This window comes from Lissotriton helveticus, chromosome 6 (genome assembly GCF_964261635.1).
Source record: "Lissotriton helveticus chromosome 6, aLisHel1.1, whole genome shotgun sequence".
NCBI classification, from domain to species: Eukaryota; Metazoa; Chordata; class Amphibia; order Caudata; family Salamandridae; genus Lissotriton; species Lissotriton helveticus.
The window spans coordinates 1,506,471,573-1,506,492,295 of NC_136067.1; positions in this window are offsets into that span (position 1 = coordinate 1,506,471,573).

Here is a 20,723-nt window from a genome sequence, read left to right on the forward strand (position 1 = left end):
TAAAATAGAGCATGAAGGAATCACTATTATTTTGACAGAAAAATTGAAAACAAAATTGGATTCTTTAGAAAAATCGATATCTAAAACTGCTGGTTTAGAAAAGAATCTGTACGTATGTATAAACTGTCGGGTAATTTTAAGGCTTAATTTGGATGTAGAAAAAGGTTTAGTAAATGGAGCAATGGGTAAAGTTGTTGATTTTGTTAATGATCAAAATAGAGATGGAATTGAATTTTTAAAAATCTAATTTGATCAAATTGAACAAGTAAAACAAATTGGTTGTTGTTCTGTTCCTTTTTTACTTGGTAAAGATTTATATGTCCGGAGAGAACAGTTTCCATTTTCTCTGGCATATGCAGTGACTATTCATAAATCTCAATGATTAAGTGTAGACAGTGCTTTGATGGGTTAATTCTATGAAGATAGAGATCAAAGAATTAATCTCCCGAAATCGTGAGTCCGCTCCAAATAACATCGTTTGGGAGTCCTTAAAAGCCTTTATTCGGGGGATTATCATTGGCAAGGATGCAGCTAGTTTGAAGGCATTCAGAACCAAGAAGAAGATCTTAGAGCAAAGAGTACAGGCAATGAGCACTATAAGGCTTCACAATCCATCTAGCACTAATCAATATCAGTTAGACCAGGACAAACGAGAACTCAGTGCCTATTATTATGTCCAAAGTGAAGATGTCCTTCAACAACAATGCCAGAAAACATACGAAGAAAGCAACTTCACAGGGAGATTCCTAGCCTGGCAGGCCAGGGAACAAGCTGCCACTAATCTTATCAATGTGTTAAAGTGTCCATCTACCCATTTAGAGACAGATGATCCATTTAAAATGGGTGATATAATGCTTAATCACTATGGCTCTATTTACAGCCAGCACCATAGTGTTGACAGCCGAAAGTTCAAAACTTTTCTACATAATCATAGATTGCCCTTGCTTTCTGAAGTTGAACAACTAACTATGGCCAGTCCATTTTCTATGGAGGAACTTGAAATAGTTATAAAGGATCTTCCTAATGGTAAGGCCTGCGGCCCAGGTGGGTTTCCCTCCAAATTTTTAAAGGTATTTTTTGCGCCTTTGCTGATTTTTTTCTTGTCTTAATACATTTTATGTTAGAGGGAGGTGTAATACCGGAATCCTTTAGACAAGGTAATGTGGTGAGCTTTCTGAAGAAGGGGAAGGATGCTAAAGCCCCAAATTCCTATCGTCCAATAACTTTAATAAATTCAGACTACAAAACAGTAACAAAACTTTTATCACTATGTTTTAACCATTGTACAGCAGAATTGACCCATCCTGACCAGAATGGTTTCATTGCTGGCAGGCAACTCGTTACAAACACTCATTATTTAATTGAAGCTTTGGATTATTTTGAGACACGAGGGATTTCTGCATTGGTTTTGTTTTTGGATTTGGATGATGAAAAAGCTTTTGATTTGGTGGTTTGGGAGACACTGTTTATTATTTTGGAGCACCTTGGTATTTCCGTTAAACTTATATCTCTGATTCGTAACTTGTATACCAATGCTAAAGCTAATGTCATCATAAATAGCTCGATGATTGGGTCAGTTTCCGTTAAACGTGGCAGGAGGCAAGGGTGTCCTTTATTGCCAGTCCTCTTTGCTTTTTTATCGAGCCTCTGGCAGTAGCTTTAAGGAATTGTCCTTAAATTCTGCCCCCGATTCCATCAATGGCTGAAGTGAAATTGTATGCAGATGACATCATGCTGATTATTAGGAGGAGTTTGAAGCCTTGGGGGAATATAGTATAAATAAAAAGAAAACAGAAATTTTACTTTGTGGGGGTAAAGCCTTGGAAGTGCATCCCAATATATGCTGCTTTATTAATACTAAGCCCAAGAGATATCTTGGAGTCTTTTTCTCAGCATCGGTTAGAGATTTGGATATCCTGAATTTTGATCCCCTTCTTCGGAAAGTTCAAGCATTATTCTTACGTTGGAATGTTTTACCTTTACCCATTTTAGGCCGAGTGACATTGATAAAAATGTCCGTCCGTCCTTTATTAAATGTTTTGTTTTCTACTATTTCATGCTCTTTACCGGGCTCTTTTTTTACTCAGGTTGAATCTATGTTTATGGCCTTCATTTAGGCAAAGAAGACTCCTCACATTGCACTAAGCACCTTATATGAGGATCTGGATCAGGAAGGGCTCGCCCTGCCAAATCTCAGGGACTATTACAATGCATACTTTGCACATTATATATCAAGATTTAAGTGTCAAACTTATAGTAAAAAAATTATATATTAATTTCTTTTTTGATTTAATGTGTAAGGAAGCTCAGATACCGGCCCGTTCACATGTGCTCAAATCCCCCAAATTAGTTTGTTATAAGAGTCTATTATGGTTTTTTAAAAACACGCCAGGCTCTGTTTAGAAGATATTCGGTTCCCGTTATCAATGAAACAACTTTACTGTCTAGCATTTTTCCTTTGATTCGAGTTATACAAGGCTCAGATCTAGCTGGTAACTGGGCTGCTGCAGGATTTGTTAAAGTGTCAGACTTCCTGAGACATGGGGTTAGGATTACTTTGGCAGAAATGTCACAATTAATCCCTAAACATTTTATTCTTTTAGGGTCTAAAATATTCTGCATAAGTTCTTTGTCCAATTGGACATTACTCAGCTGGGTCAACCAAGTCAATTGATTAATGAACTTTTTATTATCGAATCCGATAAAAAACCTGGGGATTGGAAGAGTTGTCTCGCCCAGAATAGGAGGACTGAGCTAAGTCAGAAGGCAATTAAAATATGACAGGATCTGAAGAACCACGCAATGCAGTTGAATACTTGGTCAGTCGTTAATAGATTTAATGTTAGTACACTGCATGGGGCTAATTGGCGTAGAATGTTATTTTTTTGTAAATGGTTACTCTATTATACACCTGCTTCAATCTCTAAAATGTATTCTAATCATTCAGCACACTGTTTTAGATGTACTTATCATTCACCCGCCAACTGGTCACATCTCATCGTTCAATGCGTTAAGATTGGGAAAAATGTTTTACTTATTGTCAGATCGAATGTAATATCAGGATCACAGTGACCGAGAAACTAATCCTATATGGTTTTGACCTTGATCTTTTGCTTTCCGATCAGATGGTTAAATTATTATATATTGCTATGGTAGTGGCCAGATCTCTCCTTTTACAGCGATGGCATACAGAACAAATTCCATCCATCTATGAATGGATACAAAAGATGAGATGATGAGCTAATGAGCAGATTTTTGCACTACGGGTAGGGGGATTAAAAGATTTGATAGGATTTGGGGAACATTCTTCGATTAGATTTGAGAGGAATTATTATTTTTTTTTTTTTTAGTATATTGAAATTAAGTGCTGTGCTAAAATGTTTGGTGTATAGACCTTGCTTTATCCAAAAAAGAACCTATGTAAATTTTTCGAGTTTATGACATGACGGTGGAATGTATATTGCTATTAATCTGCGATGATGTTAAAGGACTTCAATAAAAAATGTATATAAAAAAAGGGCTTGGTGAACATTGGAAGTATCGTATTTAAAGAGGGTATGGCAACTGTTGCTTTGTCCCTAGTCAGAACTTTATCTGTTTTGTTTTTAATTGATTTTGATGAGACAAGGATTACTGCAGATGCAAACTGTGTAAAAGAGTATAATAGGTTAGGAAGAGCGTATGCTCCCATTTTAGGTGAATATCCTGTGTTTGAAAAGCGTGCAGTAGGTCAAAAAAGAATATATGAGAATATCTGTGGTGAGGTTATAGGAAAGGAAAAAAAAAACAAGATAATGTTGAGATTGCAAGCAAAAAGAAAAACTACTCTATTGAAGAAATGTTTGGTTATCAGTTAAAAAATAGTTCAGGTATCAACTGCTATGCTAATATAGTGGTCAATGTTGTTTTTTTTCTTGCAAGTTTGCAACAGCAAATTATGGAGAATCGTGAAAAAAGAATTTGTTCCTTGTTGCATTGTTTTTTTGAAAAATTGAGAACTGATAAAAGTAAAATGCAAAGCATTTCTGATATTCTTAATCTTTTGTATATATGTTCTGGTTCTAGGCAACTTACGCAGACTATCCAACAAGATGCTCAGGATTTTCTAATGTATATGCTTGCTGTATTAGATAATGAAGGAATAGAAATGGAAAATCTTATTGGCCTTTGTTATAATTGGGAACATCAATGTGAAAATTGTATGTTTATATGTAGCACTAACATAGATACTGAACGATTTATATATTTGACTTTACCAGACTGTAAAACAGTGTCTTTCAACAAACTAGTTAAAGCAGCAAATCGAAACATGGAGTGTAGCCACTGCAGATCAGAGATGTTATCAACATTATTTATATGAAGATATGGATAATGTATAATTTTAATGATACAAAGTTGTACAGCTGATGGAAATAAATTGGAAACTTTATTTAAACATTTTGTAGCAAGTCACGTATCAATATCAGGAAGAACTTTGGTAGCAGTAACAATTATTTTCCATGATGGTCCTTCAACAACATCTGGACATTGCACTGGCTATTTAAAATGCAGCAAAGGATGGACATATTGTAATGATGCTCAATTGGTTTTTAAACAACATTAACTATCAAATTACCAAATTTGTATCTAATATTTTTAAAGCCAAAGTTTTAAGAAAATAATTGAGCTTATGAGGAATATGTTAAAAAGTATTAATTCAATTACTATTGGAAAATTTCAGTATTAAGGATTTCAGGAATACCATTTGGCCTAGAGAAAAGGTATACATTTGAATTAAAGACTTTTTCTTGGATATTCTTTCAGCATTTATTATTAAAGAACATCATTTAAAGTGTATGAAAATGATAAAGAATTCTTCATTTAATTATTAATTCTTAGAAGAAAGCATTTAATATATATGCACTTTGTATCATATAGTATGTTATTGAGGATGCTGTTTTTATGGAATGTTGAGAAATAGTTGAGTATATTATAAATACTTTTTTACATACATTTGTTTTTTTTTAAACAATCTTATTGATTGGTTTTTTTCTGCTGTTATGTGATGAGTAACATTGAAATCACTGTTTGTAGTGAAATTCAATATATTCTGACAACAGCAAAATAGGCAAATAAAATATTTTATATAATGTTCAAATGATGTTGTGTTATAAAAAAAATAACATTCTATATTATAACTGATTTTTTTCTTTTCTTTCACAGATCCTAATTCTTAAGTATGACGTTTTCTAAAATTTAAATTATAAAAAATATCTGTTTTTTTTTTTAGCTTTTTTTGAAATAGACCACTCTCCAGGTAAGATTAACTAAGTATTAAAACACACAATGGGCTGTTTTTTCACACTGATGAAGAAAGAGGGGAAGGATCCCATGTGACCTGAAGAAAAAATATTTGATTGGTTCATAACATTTTCCATTGTACCTATTGAAGGACTACAAGCATTTCAATCGTTGTACGTTAAGCATCTTTGGAGAGATATCTCTGTGCTTACGTCCTGTCACTCTAATGCAATTTTTCAATCAATGAACTAGCAATATGTTCTTATTGTAACAGTCTGCTAATACCTAAGCACTTATGGGGTAGATTTAGAAGTATCCTGTACCAACAATATGTCACTTTTTGTAACATAGTGATGGCGCCAGACGCTCCTTCATATTTACAAGGAGAGGAAAAGGCACTCTGTGTAGCTTTTCTTCTCCATATAAATACAACCTCATCATACACACCACTTTGCATTCAAGGGGCGTTCCATAGGTGTTGCTGTGGGAGTTTGCACACAACACTCATAGAACAGACACATCTCCAGATTTATCAGAAATCCTAAATATGGAGATGTGTGTGAATGCTGCACCATCTTCCAGATGGTGTAGCAAGGCACAACAAGGAGAATTCTTTTCATTTCTCATTTCTTCTCTTTCAATATATGCTGCTTTGCACAGCATACATGGAAGGAGAAAAATGCCTTCACTGATTGTTTTTGAGCAGCAAGGTGTGTCTTCCTCCACGAAAACAAATTCAGCATAACACAGATATCCTTGCACCATGGTGCAAGGGTGTCTGTGTCACCACAAGGCTGCAGTTTAAGCAGCAGTGCAGAGGGAAGCATAGACTTGCAACATATTTATGTACATTTGTTGCATCCCTGTGTTTCGGAAGTACCACCGCACACTGCAGCTAAAGAGTTCACATTGTCATGCTGCAGCACTTCCTTATAGTTCTGCACTTATACATCCAACATACACTACTAATGCATTCTTTCAGTCAATTATGCACTATGCATACATTCAACCAAACCTGCACAGACTATCATACAAATATAGCACTTTCATTAACCATTGAAGTTAGTTCTGAAAATAACTTTTTTTGTTTTGTTGTTTTTTCAAAAGAAAAAAGGACGTAAAAAAGTCAACTTCAGGAATTAACAGCTCAGCAAAAAAATAAAAGTCTAACAGTGATGGTTATGTTGCACTGTACAGACTAAGTCCACAGACTGCTCTCCGTAGCAGAGAAGTTGGTTGAACTTGATGTAGTTATATTAAGTTGCGCAAATTCTGGACGTTTGTCCGGACGTGCCGGTGATGAAAAAGTGGCACAAGCACTAGGCACTGCAGGTGGAGGGTAGTCTTGAAATCTCCTGCACTCCTTCCGAGCCAGATTGACAGGGTGCTGAGTCTTGAGATGCTTGTACATACTAGCAGTACTGCTCCGTGGCACTTAATGGAGTTACCTGTTGGACTAGTTGACCCCTAGAGAACCTCTGGATTGAAGCAGAATTAATTCCCCAACTTAAAACGTGCCACAGGGCATGTTTGAACACATATCACCTCAAGCCACGCCCGTAGCGTGTTCTAAATTGGGGGATTAAGTCCCCTTGCATACTGGGGGTCCCTGGAGGCCAACTAGCCCACCAGGAACGTCCAGTATGTGCCAGGTGGCTGAGTTGCATAGAGGTGTAAAAAGGGGCGTGGCCTCATTACACCTCTCAGCAACACAGCCCCCTGGCGCGTTTGCAGAGGGAGAACTAATTCCCCTTGCATACAGGGGGTCCCTGGGGGCCAACTAGCTCACCAGGAACCTCCAGTATGCGCCAGGGGGCTGCGTTGCACAGAGGTGTAATGAGGCCCCACCCCTTTGTATACCTCTCTGCAACGCAGCCACCTGGCACGTTTACAGAGGGGGAACTAATTCTCCTTGCATATTGGGGGTCCCTGGAGGCCAACTAGCCCACCAGGTGCCTCCAGTAAGCGCCATGGAACTGCTTTGCAGAGTGTTGTACAAAGGGGCGTGGCCTCATTACACCTCTCTGCAATGCAGCTCCCTGGCGCATACTGGAGGTTCCTGGTGGGCTAGTTGGCCCCCAGGGACCCCCAATATGCAAGGAGAATTAGTCATAGGCAATGCATGCCTACGTACTGTAACCCTGTATATGATGTTTGAATAGTAATTTTTATTAGTTTATCGCAGTAACAGTCAATCTTCTTGTGAACTTGTCAATGTGATATTTTAGAAAGCTATTTTGCTATCGTATACCCATAATCATCAGTATTAGCCTTCTATCCTAGTATTTTCTTCCCGTTCACAAAGTACGCCACTGTCTTTTATTACTGATGCAACTGTGTGTTCTTGTGAGTTCGAATAATTCTGTACATAATTTGTGATTTTCGCATAACTTTTTCAAGTCACTCCGTGTTCTCGACTTCTCAATTAAACACGTGCACGAATGATCGATCTAATGCATGTGGATTCTCTTCCTGTCCGGGCGTGACTGACACATCCAGCCTCCCGTTGCCATCCTCACCACCATCACGCCGCGACAGGCAACCTCACGCATTTCTTAGTAGCATTTCTGCACTCCCGCCCTCGTTTTCACAATAACACCACAATGCCCATATCGCACATGTACCGACGTGTCTTGACTGTCATGGTCACCACCGTGACGTACATACCAGTTCACAGCCTATACGTAGTACACATCTATCAACGTTACCGTGCACGACTATACATGCTATCGCTGCACGCACCAGTACTGTTCCACTACACCCTATTTTGCTTTGTCGCTTCGTGATCACTTCCTATCTGCACCGTTACACACATTAGCTCAGCCATCCGTTTTCCACTCACTTTTCACTCACAGTTCTTCCGGCACCGTTCTGCACATGGTTTCAATGTGCCTAACTAGTTATTATTTGTTTTATATAAAATTATGTATATTGTTTCTTCCATTTGGACTGCTGCTTGTGTCCTCACGTTGTGTGAACTTCCAATTAATGTTGCTTTTGTCATAGTAACACTATGATATGTTTTACAGCCCTGATGAGTCACAGGCATTGCCCTGTTGATGAAACACGTGTCGGCTGGTGTTTGTAAAATCCGAAAAAAAGAACTACATAAAGCATCATACACTGACTTTACCATACTACCGGTGTCAATCGCGTTTGTCTCCAACTACTGTACTACCAGAATTGTTAATTACACGTGTGCCCAGTACCTGTTGAGAACCCCATTCCTGGCCTGAAGACCAGGAGATAAGGGGAGCGCCATGGCACTGCTGCTAATGTGGGTGTGCATGCCATGGGCCAGTTCAATGGGAACTGTCCCAGGGACTTGGCAATTGCTACTGTCCTGTTAGACAATGTAATATAAAACCAGAACTCTCATTTCCCACTTCCATTTGACTAAAAAAAAAAATACGCGACCTATAGGATTATAATGCATCAAATGATGGAAACTCTAGAGGTTTATTACATTTATTACATTTCAGAGCCTATTCAAATTATAATCAATTGCTGCCTATACCAAATATGCCTTTCTGCCAATTCTAAGGTTACATGACTGTTAATGGCTCTCCTGTGGTGTTATGTATATTCCCTCCAGTTAGAGGACAAAAGGGGACTGGGTGTAGAGAAAGTTCCTGACAGGATAGCCAGGAGGAGTTGTGCCCTGCCATGATTACACTTCAGAGGAACCTGCCAACAGCACACACGAACACACCTAAACCAGCCCTGCCAATAGCTTAGTACCACTAGCCAGATTGGAACCAAACCTACTAAAAAGATAATAAATGATCAGAACAAGATTGGGAGTAGGCCAGAGACGACCATCATGCACTGATTGGTACTGTGCATAAAAGTAGCACCACCAGAACCTAGAATCAGAAAACTCTAGGACCTGAGAAGATTCAGAAGAAGGACTATCCTGCTGTGTGAGGAATGAAGACTGGACCTGCTTGCCTTGCACCAAGGTACCCCAGTAGCGGTTCCAAAGGTCAGTTGGCTGACCTCTTGTTTGAGCTACAGTGACATAAGAAGCTTCCAGATGCCTTCCCTGCAACTGCCCAGTTTACTAGCACCAACTGGACCTGCCTGGAGACTGCTGCTGGCGTCTGCTGGCTTGAGTCCTGAGCTGCAAAAGGTACCTGCCCAGTAACCAGACCCTGTCTGGTGTCAAATTGTGGGCCCCGCCCCCTCCCTGCAGCAATCTGCAAACGCGCCCCCTGGGGCGGGGCCTCAGGCGCGATGCGGGTATTTAAAAAAAAAGAGAATTAAGAGGGGGAGCTGTGTGGCCCCCCTTCTTTTCCTATTATTGGACCTGGGGACCCCATCCCCATGGCCTGACACCTATTTTTTAATTATTTTTTTTTAAATTGGAAGTGGGCCCGTGGCCCCCCTCCCGAGGTCATAATCGGCCCTGGGGACCCGATCCCTGGGGCACGGCCAGTTTTTTTTGTTTTAATTTATTTGGAGGTGGGCTGCGTTGCCCCCCTTCTCAGGGCATTCATGGCAAATGGGACTCCATCCCCCAGAACCGGCCTTTGTATTTTGTTAAAATTATTTATTTTAAATTTTTGAGGAGGAGGGCCGCGTAGCCCTCTCTCGGGCCGTCTCCGTTGGGGACCGTGGAGGGGTCAGCAATCCCCCCACAGTCCTGCCGGCTCCCCACCTCCTGCAGGAGCTGGCATTGCTTTTCCACATGGGGAGCTGCTAAGATGCAGCTCCCTGTGTGGAAAAGCAATCAGCTTTGGTTTTTGGAAAAGAGAGCATATTTCCTGCTCTCTCTTCCAAAAACCAAAGCAAAGTTTTCTATGGCAGGGCGGGAGCCATAAGGCTCCCGTTCTGCCATAGCAAACTGCTGTGTCCTTGGGGTGGGCACCCCGAGACACTGCAGGAGCCGACCCTGGGGGTGGCGGTCCCAAGGGCCATGACAGGCTCCAGGAGGGGGGCCGCGTGCCCCCCCTCCCAATGTTTGCACAGCCACGGGTAGGTGGTAGTTCCCGGGGCTTACGGACCACAGCATTTCAATATTAGTGTCCTGGGGAGGTGGCAGTCTCCAGGGCATGTAAGGGGGGCTTGAGCCCCCCCCACAGGTATATATATTGTTTTTAAACCCGGGGGTGGCGGTCCCTGGGTCAGTGGGAGGCAGCATGCCCCTGCAAAACAATCGTCTTGGGGGGCCTTGAGGCCCCCCACAACCATTAAAAAAGAAGCCCCAGAGCGTGGCGGTTCCTGGGGCTGCGGGGGGGCTTCGAGTCCGCCCGTAACTCATTAACCAAGCCCCGGGGAGGTAGCGGTCTCTGGGGCTGTGGGGGGCTTCGTGTCCCCCCGCAACTCATTTACCAAGCCCCAGGGAGGTGGCGGTCCCCGGGCAGTGTGGGGGATTGGGGCCCACCACTTTTTTTGTATCTGCCCATGGGACCTGGCCTACCAGGGGGCTAAAGAATAACAAAGTGCGAGAGACCACGCTTCGTTTTTTAAATATTTCGGCCGAAATTCGCACTGGGTGTGTGAATCTCACGATTTGTGTTTACAAAAAAATATTTTTTGGGGACCCCCTGAGCAGGCGTAGGGGGTCAGTGATGTCATTTGAGATGTCATCAGTGATGTCACTGACCATGTCATGAATGATGTAATATGTGACATCATCAGCAGTGGATTGCGGGTGCGCGAAATATAGTTAGTCCAACTAACTATATAGGAGCAATTTCAATGTTTTTTTAATGCTAATTCCTAACTATATAAGGCCTGAAACCTATGGTTTTTTAAGTGAATTTGCAAGGTTTTTTAAATGCTAATTCCTAACTATACAAGACCTGAAACCTATGGTTTTTTAAGTGAATTTGCAAGGTTTTTTAAATGCTAATTCCTAACTATATAAGGCCTGAAACCTATGTTTTTTTTTGTGAATTTGCAAGGTTTTTTAAGTGCTAATTCATAACTATATCAGGCATGAATCCTATAGTTTTTTTCAATACATTTCAATGGTTTACTAAATGCTAATTCTATTAGCGGATAACGTTTAAATATGTTATTATCCTTCTGGGAACACCTGAGCAGCCATCTTGTTTCTCAGGAGAAGTGAGGGACAAGAGAGCACAAAACAAGAGTGGAAAACGCGAAAAGGGGGCAGGGTAGAGACCCCCTGGCCCTTCTCAGGGGGTCCCAGAAGGACCACCAAGTGCAAAAACATTTTTTTTTTTTTAAATCGCATACGGTGCGCGTACCCTGTGATTTGTTCGACATTTTTGGGGGTTTTTTTGCCCTTGGGGGTCCTTTGGGACCCCCTGAGAAGGGCGACAGGGTTGAGGGGTCTGTACCCTGCCCCCTTTTTGTGTTTTTCACTCTTGTTTTGGGCTCTCTTGTGCCTCAATTCTCCTGAAAAACAAGATGGTGGCCAACACTTCCTGGTTTGGACAGTTTGGAATGTTGACAGTCGACTGCCAGCCAATCAGAAACTCGCTCGCGCACGTAAGGGTACGCGCACGTACGCGTACGGTACGCGTACCGTACGCGTACGGTGCGCATACGGTGAGCGCATATAGATATATAATTTGCTCAAATTCAATTTTCTCAACAACTACTGGAGGGATTTTCACCAAATATAGAAAAGAGACTACTGCATACCTGTCCCTACCATTTTGCAAAGTTTGGTGTAATTCCATTCAGCCATTCGGGCAGTAGCCGTGTCTAAAGGTCCCTATGGAAATTAACATGGGGAAAACACGTTTTGGGACCCCCTTTCGGCCCCTGCTTGACAAATCCCCCCGAAACTTTCAGGGAAGGAGCGGAGGGGAGCTTGCCAAAATTCTGGAAAATTACACGACCTGGATTTGGCAGCAATTAAGGCAGGTACATTGGACTGCGTGCTTTTGGGGTGCCCATGTCGGGGTACAATATGGAATACACCCCCGGAGCACTTTAACAAAAAGTTCCCGTTAAACAACGGAGGGAACATGCTATTGGTTGTGGATAGACCAATCCCTTTCCTCCTCTCACTTGCTGCGCCCAATGGGAACTGTTCTAAGAGTTTTAAAGAACTATCATGCGTATGCTTTTTTCTTTTGTCATTTGAGCGAGCAGAAGAAGGCAGAACGCCGAAACGCGTCCTCGCTGATTTAAGAATGGAATTGGTCCTGTGAGTGCAGCGTGTTTCCTTGAACACATGAGCTTTGATTTTATAATGGACCCACCTCCATTTGGCTGCACCCGTCGGAAGTGTGCAGTGAGCGCTAAGGTGGACTTTGGAGCAGAGTATTATTGGGCGCCTTGCACCGCCACGGAGGCCATCGTGGTGTTGACGTCGACAAAGTCGTCAGCCATACAGGCTGGTGGGGATACGGATATCTGCCGACCCCTGCGCTACATACCACAAAACCCTGTGGTTGACGATGGGCCCCCAATTGACTATCTTCTTGGCAGCAGCATGAGGGACCTGGATTTGGAAGCAATTAAGGGAGGTACAATGGACTGCGTGCTTTTGGGGTACCCATGTCGGGGTACAATATGGAATACACCCCTGGAGCACTTTAACGAAAAGTTCCCGTTAAAGAACGGAGGGAACATGCTATTGGTTGTGGATAGACCAATCCCTTTCCTCCTCTCACTTGCTGCGCCTAATGGGAACTGATCTAAGAGTTTTAAAGATCTATCATGCATATGCTGTTTTCTTTTGTCATTTGAGCGAGCAGAAGAAGGCAGAACGCCGAAACGCGTCCTCGCTGATTAAAGAACGGAATTGGTCCTGTGAGTGCAGCATGTTTCCTTGAACACATGAGCTTTGATTTTATAATGGACCCACCTCCATTTGGCTGCACCCGTCGCAAGTGTGCAGTGAGCGCTAAGGTGGACTTTGGAGCGGAGTATTATTGGGCGCCTTGCACCGCCACGGAGGCCATCGTGGTGTTGACGTCGACAAAGTCATCAGCCATACAGGCTGGTGGGGATACAGATATCTGCCGACCCCTGCGCTACATACCACAAAACCCTGTGGTTGACGATGGGCCCCCAATTGACTATCTTCTTGGCAGCAGCATGAGGGACCTGGATTTGGCAGCAATTAAGGGAGGTACATTGGACTGCGTGCTTTTGGGGTGACCATGTCGGGGTACAATATGGAATACACCCCCGGAGCACTTTAACGAAAAGTTCCCGTTAAAGAACGGAGGGAACATGCTATTGGTTGTGGATAGACCAATCCCTTTCCTCCTCTCACTTGCTGCGCCCAATGGGAACTTATCTAAGAGTTTTAAAGAACTATCATGCATATGCTATTTCCTTTTGTCATTTGAGCGAGCAGAAGAAGGCAGAACGCCGAAACGCGTCCTCGCTGATTAAAGAATGGAATTGGTCCTGTGAGTGCAGCGCGTTTCCTTGAACACATGAGCTTTGATTTTATAATGGACCCACCTCCATTTGGCTGCACCCGTCGCAAGTGTGCAGTGAGCGCTAAGGTGGACTTTGGAGCGGAATATATATATATATATATATATATATATATATATATATATTATATATTCACTGAAAACACCATAGGTTATAGACCATATATAGTTAGGAATTAGCATTTACAAAACCTTGAAAATTCACTGAAAAAACCATAGGTTATAGACCATATATAGTTAGGAATTAGCATTTATAAAACCTTATTTTACTCACACAAAACCATTGAAATTCGTATATATAGTTAGTTGCACTAACTATATATTTTGCGCACCCGCAATCCACTGCTGATGACGTCACATATTACATCATTCATGACATGGTCAGTGACATCACTGATGACATCACTGATGACATCTCAAATGACATCACTGATGACATCACTGATGACATCTCATTTGACATGACTGATCACATCACTGATGGCATCATTCATGTGATAATACGATGAACTTCTTCAGACTCTAATATAACCTTATATACACTCAGTATAAACAGACACTCACAGACTGTCACTCATCCATGGAGTTACTCACACACCTAGTCAGTCATGCAAAGAATCAATCACACCTCCATTTCCTCAACTATACAGTTATACACACCTTACTTATTCAAACAGATACTAACACATATTTACTCTCTTATACAATCCCTGATACAATTTCAGAATGATCCATACTGCCACTCACACATTCACTGGCTCTTATGCACAGTTATTTATATATGTCAACTCTCACATATACTGTGTTTTACATATGTTCTTACTTTGACATGTAGCACTGAGATATCCATTCACTCACCAATACACTCATGCACACATAGCTGTTTCCATATGCACTTTTGAACCCATACATCTAGTGAATCAACTGCTCACACATCTATGCACAGAGTCATACACCTCCCAACCACCCACACACACACTCAGTCTCCCATACAAATACTTGGGCAACCAATCAATAACCCATATAGTTACTCATATAGCTACTGATCAACACATGCAGCAGTTTACAGAACAACAGACATAATGATGCACAAATTAAGACAGTTTAGTCACTAACCCATGCACTCAGTGAGACACATTTAATCACTCACTCATACAGTCAGTCATGCACCTACTAAATCCTTCATCCAGACACTTATACATCCACTTATTCTTCAATATGTAAGACATATTTAAACTTCACAGAAACATACAGTCACTGGATGTTGTTACATATTGAAGAATTAGTGGATGTATAAGTGTCTGGATGAAGGATTTAGTAGGTGCATGACTGACTGTATGAGTGAGTGATTAAATGTACAAAAAAATGTTCAGAAAAATAAAAAAAATATAAAACAACAAAAACATTAAAAAAAAGGTTTTTTCAGAACTACCTCCCATTTTAAAAAAATTACTAAAATTTTTAGCACTCTTGACTTCATTTTTCTCATGGGTGCGCTTCCCGGTGCGCGCACCGGGGAGCGCCCCGTTAGCGCAATAAAAAAAAAATAAAAAAAAAATAAGAGAAGGAGAGCATAAGAGAAAGAGAAAGAGAGAGTAATGATAAGAGACAGACAGCAAGAGAGAGCAACACATAGGTACTGTGTAATACATAGTAAAACAGTGTAAAATATATAAGAAAGTGTAAGAGAGAAAATGAAACAAATATAAAGCTGTGAAACAAAGAAAGAGATAAGAATAATACTAAAGCAGAGGCACATGAAGAATGTGAGTGGCTGTAAAGAGTAAAAGGAAAGAGAAAAAATGATGTACAAATAAAAGGTAATAACGGAACCAGATTTAAAAAACACTGGTGAGGGAGAGAGAGGAAAAAATAGTGTGCATAACTAAAGAGGGATGAAATAAGATGGATAAAATCGACTAAAGTTAAAACATGTGGATTGACAGAGAGAAAAAACTGAAAGAAGAAAAGAAGAAGTAACAGAAATGGAATAATTGAAGCAGCAAAGAAATGTAAATAACGTAGTGTGCTTGAACTTCACGGAGAAAGCATAATGAACAAGTAGTGAAAGAGTGAAGAAACAGAGACAATTACAGTAAGAGAGATGGACTGAGTGAACGGGAGTGAGGAACTGTGAGAACAGAGGGACTGAGAAAAGGAGTGGAAGGAGTGCAGTAAGTAAATCACCCACACAACACAACAGCTACCCTACCTCAAAGCACTCTAAAATATTATTTTACTGTTTCTCTTGGTTTTCCCCTTGTTACGCTCCCCGGTGCGCTACCCATAGTATAAGTAAAGAGGGTGAAAGAGGGAAAAATATTGAATTAGGATAACACATGGTGAGTGACAAAGAGAGAGGACAAAGAGAGTAAAGGAAACAGTACCTGAATGGGCTTGAGTAAAACAGCTAAAAAAGATAAGTAATGCAGTGTGTGTGGCTTACAGGGAGTCAGTGGGTGTAGGTCAGAGTGTGGGTGTGTAAGGTGTGTCTGTGGGTGTGGTTGTGTGGAGTGTTTTGGTGTGGGTAGAGATGAGGGTGTGTGAAATATGTGTGAGAAGTGTAGGAGTGTGGGGTGTATATGTGTTCGATGTATGTGTGTGTATGGAATGTGTGTGTGTTTTTGAGGAGTGTGTGTGGGAGGTTTTTTTGTGTGTATGAGGTGTGTGTGTGGTGTGTGTGTGGGGTGTATGTTACAGGTGTGTGTATGTGTTGGGAGGGGGATGAGGTATATGTGTAGGAGTAAGGTAAATAATTAAGAAAAAGAGAATGAGTGAAGAAGCAAAGGAAGGGAACAGAGGGTAATTGAAGTAAAGAATAGGGATCAAAAGAAGTTGAATATGAGAGGGTAAATAGGGACTACATTTTTTTAGTCATACTTACCATATAATAAATGTAACTTTAATTTATTTTACTACAGTTGGTATCTGTGAAAGAGAGAAGAAAAAATAAGTTATAATCAGTAAAATATGTAATTTAAATTAAAAGATACAAATGAAGAGGTTAAAAATCATAACACTCTATTTAGAAATAAAGTTAGAGTGAAGGGCACAGAAAGGGAAATAAAGTAAGGTAAAAGGACAAAAAGAGAGAAAAAGAAATAGAAGGAGAGCAAATTACAGAGAGTAAGGCATATAGATTCACTAAGAAAAAAAGAGAGAAGAACAGAGAAATGAACTGAAGGTAAGAAAGATACTTAAACAATGTGAGTTAGCAAAACTAAATCAGGAAACAGAAGTAAGTAAAAAGATAATGACTGAGACAGAAAACAGTCTAATTAAGGATGCATTTAGAAGAATGAGGAATAGAAGATAACTGAGAGTAAGTGAAGAACAGTCATAGAGTGAAAGGATGAAGGGAGACAGAATAATATACAACAATTGAAGGAAATGGACTGAGGAAGTTATAAGGTAGACACACTAAGAGAAAAACTGAGTGAGGTGGAGTACAATGAGTGAGAAAAGAAAAAAAGTAAGTGAGCAAAAAAAAAGAAAGAGAGGAGAAGACGACTAAAACAGTGGTACTGAGAGAAAATAATTTAATGATGAAAGTAAAGAGAAGGACATTGAAAGAAAGGAAATGATGGATAGTAACGGAACCACAGTAAAAGAAATGGGATGAAGAACGATGAGAGAGGAGCAGTGAAGTTGTTGTAAAAGAAGTAATAGAAGGTAGATAAACACAAGTGAAAATAACGCAAGTAGAGTGAGGCACTGAGCACAGAGAAGTAGTGAACGAAAAATAGAGAGAAGAGGTCAAAAGTAAGGAGCAAACAAAGATAAGCGAGGGAGAGTGGATGTCAGAGAATGGGAATACAATTTAATTTACACAATCCAAAGTATAGAATAACTTCTACAACATGTTACATAATTTATTTTTGCTGTTCTCAGAATATATTGAATTTCACTTAAAGCAGTGAGTTCAAATTACTCATCATATGACAGCGGGAAAAAAAAACCACAATCTAAAAGATTGTGTTTTAAAAAACCCTTATATACTGACAAATGACAAATGTACGCTAATCTTTGATTGACTTACTTTTCCATGAGGCCAAATAGTATATCACGGAGGTCCTTTTCTCGTTGCATAGTACTTTGCTGTTCACTTAGAAATCCATTTCATCTACTTTCTACAAGAAAAGCTCCAAGAATATCTGAAATATTTTCAACATTTTAATATACTCCTTTTTTTCAGTCATGACTCTTTACTCATTCTTGCACCTTTCAATTTGGCCAAATAGTGTCAGATGTATGAGTATATATGAGTACTCCTCCCGTCTTCATAGGCCAATTACCTTTACCTACATTTTGGCTGTAAAAACACTAGGTTTGAATTTATAAAGCCAAAAGGCAAACGTTGTTTGAAAGTCAAATGAGTGTCGTTACATTGGGTCCAACCTTTAGAAGTTTTTAAATAGCATGTGTAATGCCCTGATGTTGTAGAAGGACCGTCATGAAAAATAATAGCTACAGTTGCAAAGGTTCTTCCTGATATCGATAACTGAGAAGCCACAAAATTTTTAATAGAAGTTGTCAATTTAGTTCCATCAGGTCTACATCGTTGGAACATTAAAATAACATAGTGACCATAATTTTGTAGAAATAATGTGGACAGCATTGCAGACTTACATTGGGTACACACCATATTGTGATCCGCTGCTTTAACTAGATTATTGCAAGACACTGATTTGCAGTCTGGTAAAGTTAAATATATAAATCTTTCAGGGTCTATTCTAGTAGTACTTGATGAAGCACAGTTATCACAGTCATGTTGCCATTGATAAGAAAGGCCAAATAGATTTCTTATATCTACTCCTTCATCTTGCAATACATCAAACATATACATTAAAAAATCCTGACAATCCTGCTGAATATTCTGTGAAAATTGATTTTGACCTGAACATATATCTAGAAGATTTCTAATTTCTGAAACACTTTCTATTTTTGCTCTATCAATACTACATTTGTCTAACACAGAATTCAATAAACAGCACAATGTTTGTTCCCGATTTTCAACAATCTGTCTTTGTAAATTTTGAAAAAAAAACAACATTAACTACTACATTAGCATAGCAGTTGACACCAGAACTGTTTTCAAACTGAAATCCAACAACATCTTCAACAGAATCCTTTTTGTTTCTCTTTACAATTACACTTTTATCTCCTCTATGCCTTTTTGCTGATACCTCACTGCAATTACTCTCATTTCTTCTTTTTCGGCCTACCACATGTTTTTCAATCAGAGGATATTGAGGCAAATGTGGAGCATACTCTCTTCTTAACCTATTGTATTCTTTAACACAATCTAGATCTGCACAAATCTTTGTTTCATCACACTCAATCAAGTACAATCCTGATAAAGTTCTGACTCGTGATAAAGCCACATATGCCATACCCTCTTTAACCACAGAACTTCCAATGTTCACCAAAGCGCTATCTACACTTAAACCTTGAGACTTATGAATTGTCACCGCATATGCCAAACAAATAGGAAACTGTTTTCGGCGAACATATAAGTCTTTCACGAGCAAAAATCTAGCTGAACAACGACAAATTTGTTCTATTTCATCAATGCCATCAAATTTAATTTTTAAAATTTCAATTCCATCTCTATTTTTGTAATTCACAAAACCAACAACAGGACCCATTGCTCCATTTACCAGACCTCTTTCAACATTTAAATTCCTTCTCAAAATGATACGACAATTCAAACACACATTCAGAGTCTTTTCAAAACCAGCAGTTTTAGATATAGTCTTCTCTAATGAATCCAATTTTGACTTCAAATTTTCAGATAAAACAATTATTGCTCCCATATGCTCTATTTTATCTGTAGCTTCCAGTTTCACTATCTCTTCATTTTCTAAATTTAACATTTTGTTGTTGAACATGGAACATTTTTTCAGAGTAGGCATCAAACATATGGCAGATTTCTTCTCGTTAACTTTCTTAAAAATGTTCTCTGGAAGAATGTTTTCATTTGGGTACAAATTTGAAATTAATCGTGCATGTAAAGCTTCTTTCCCTTGCTGACTTACTTTTCCGATCCTTACATCTTGTAGAATATTTTTATAATTTTCATCCTTTGCCTGCCGCATATTTTGAAGCAGTTCTGCATATTTGAAGTTTAACCATATATTAACGTTTCCAATGCTTCCTAGGCACTTCCTGGTATCTTCATGCGTGAGCATTTTGAACACAGGCTGTCCTTTCACTGGAGTCAACTGCAGAAGATCTCCAAAAACAATAATATGTTTTCCTCCAAATAAAACATCATAGTCTGTTCTAAGAATTTCTTGCATTCTCAAATGCACAAAAGCAAGCATTATATTTGACACCATGCTTACTTCATTAATGATAAGAAGTTTCATTTTCTTCAGGACTCTCGAAACTTCGGAACACGCATCTCCAGATAGCTTGTGATACTCCAATTTGTTATCATGCTCCACTGGCAGCATCAGTAAACAATGTAAAGTAATCCCTTTAATGTTATGTGCTGCCAGCCCAGTTGGAGCGGTAACAACACAAGACGGTGGTGATTCAGTCCTTTTCTGCAGATAAATTGCAATGGCTTTAATCAGAAAACTTTTTCCAGTTCCCGCTTCTCCACTCACGTACAGTTGGACAGGCTTAAATGATGTACATGAGCACTCTTTTTTCTCATGACTGAATCCATGTTCAATCTGTTCCTGTGACTTCGTCATATATCTGTTTCTGCTCAAGGTTTAGTTGTTTCACCAAATCTTCTAAGTTAACTTCATCATCTTGAGCTTGTTCCATAGCTCTTTCCACCTCATCCATGGCAGTAGCAGCTTCATTTTGGATAATTGGTCCTCCTAGTGGATCCTGACTCAATGAAGCAGAACTCTGACTGCCTTGAGAACTGTCTCTCGCAATCTCTGCAGCATTTGTGGCTTCTTGCTCTATTTCTTCATTCAACATTTGTAGATAATTTGGAAAAACAGGACATTCTATGGTATCCTTCGTTGCATTAAAGGAGTCTTCATAACAGAGAAAATCTCCAAGAAGTTCCTCTTCTTCACGCCATGGTTTAAACAGTTGCAAAAG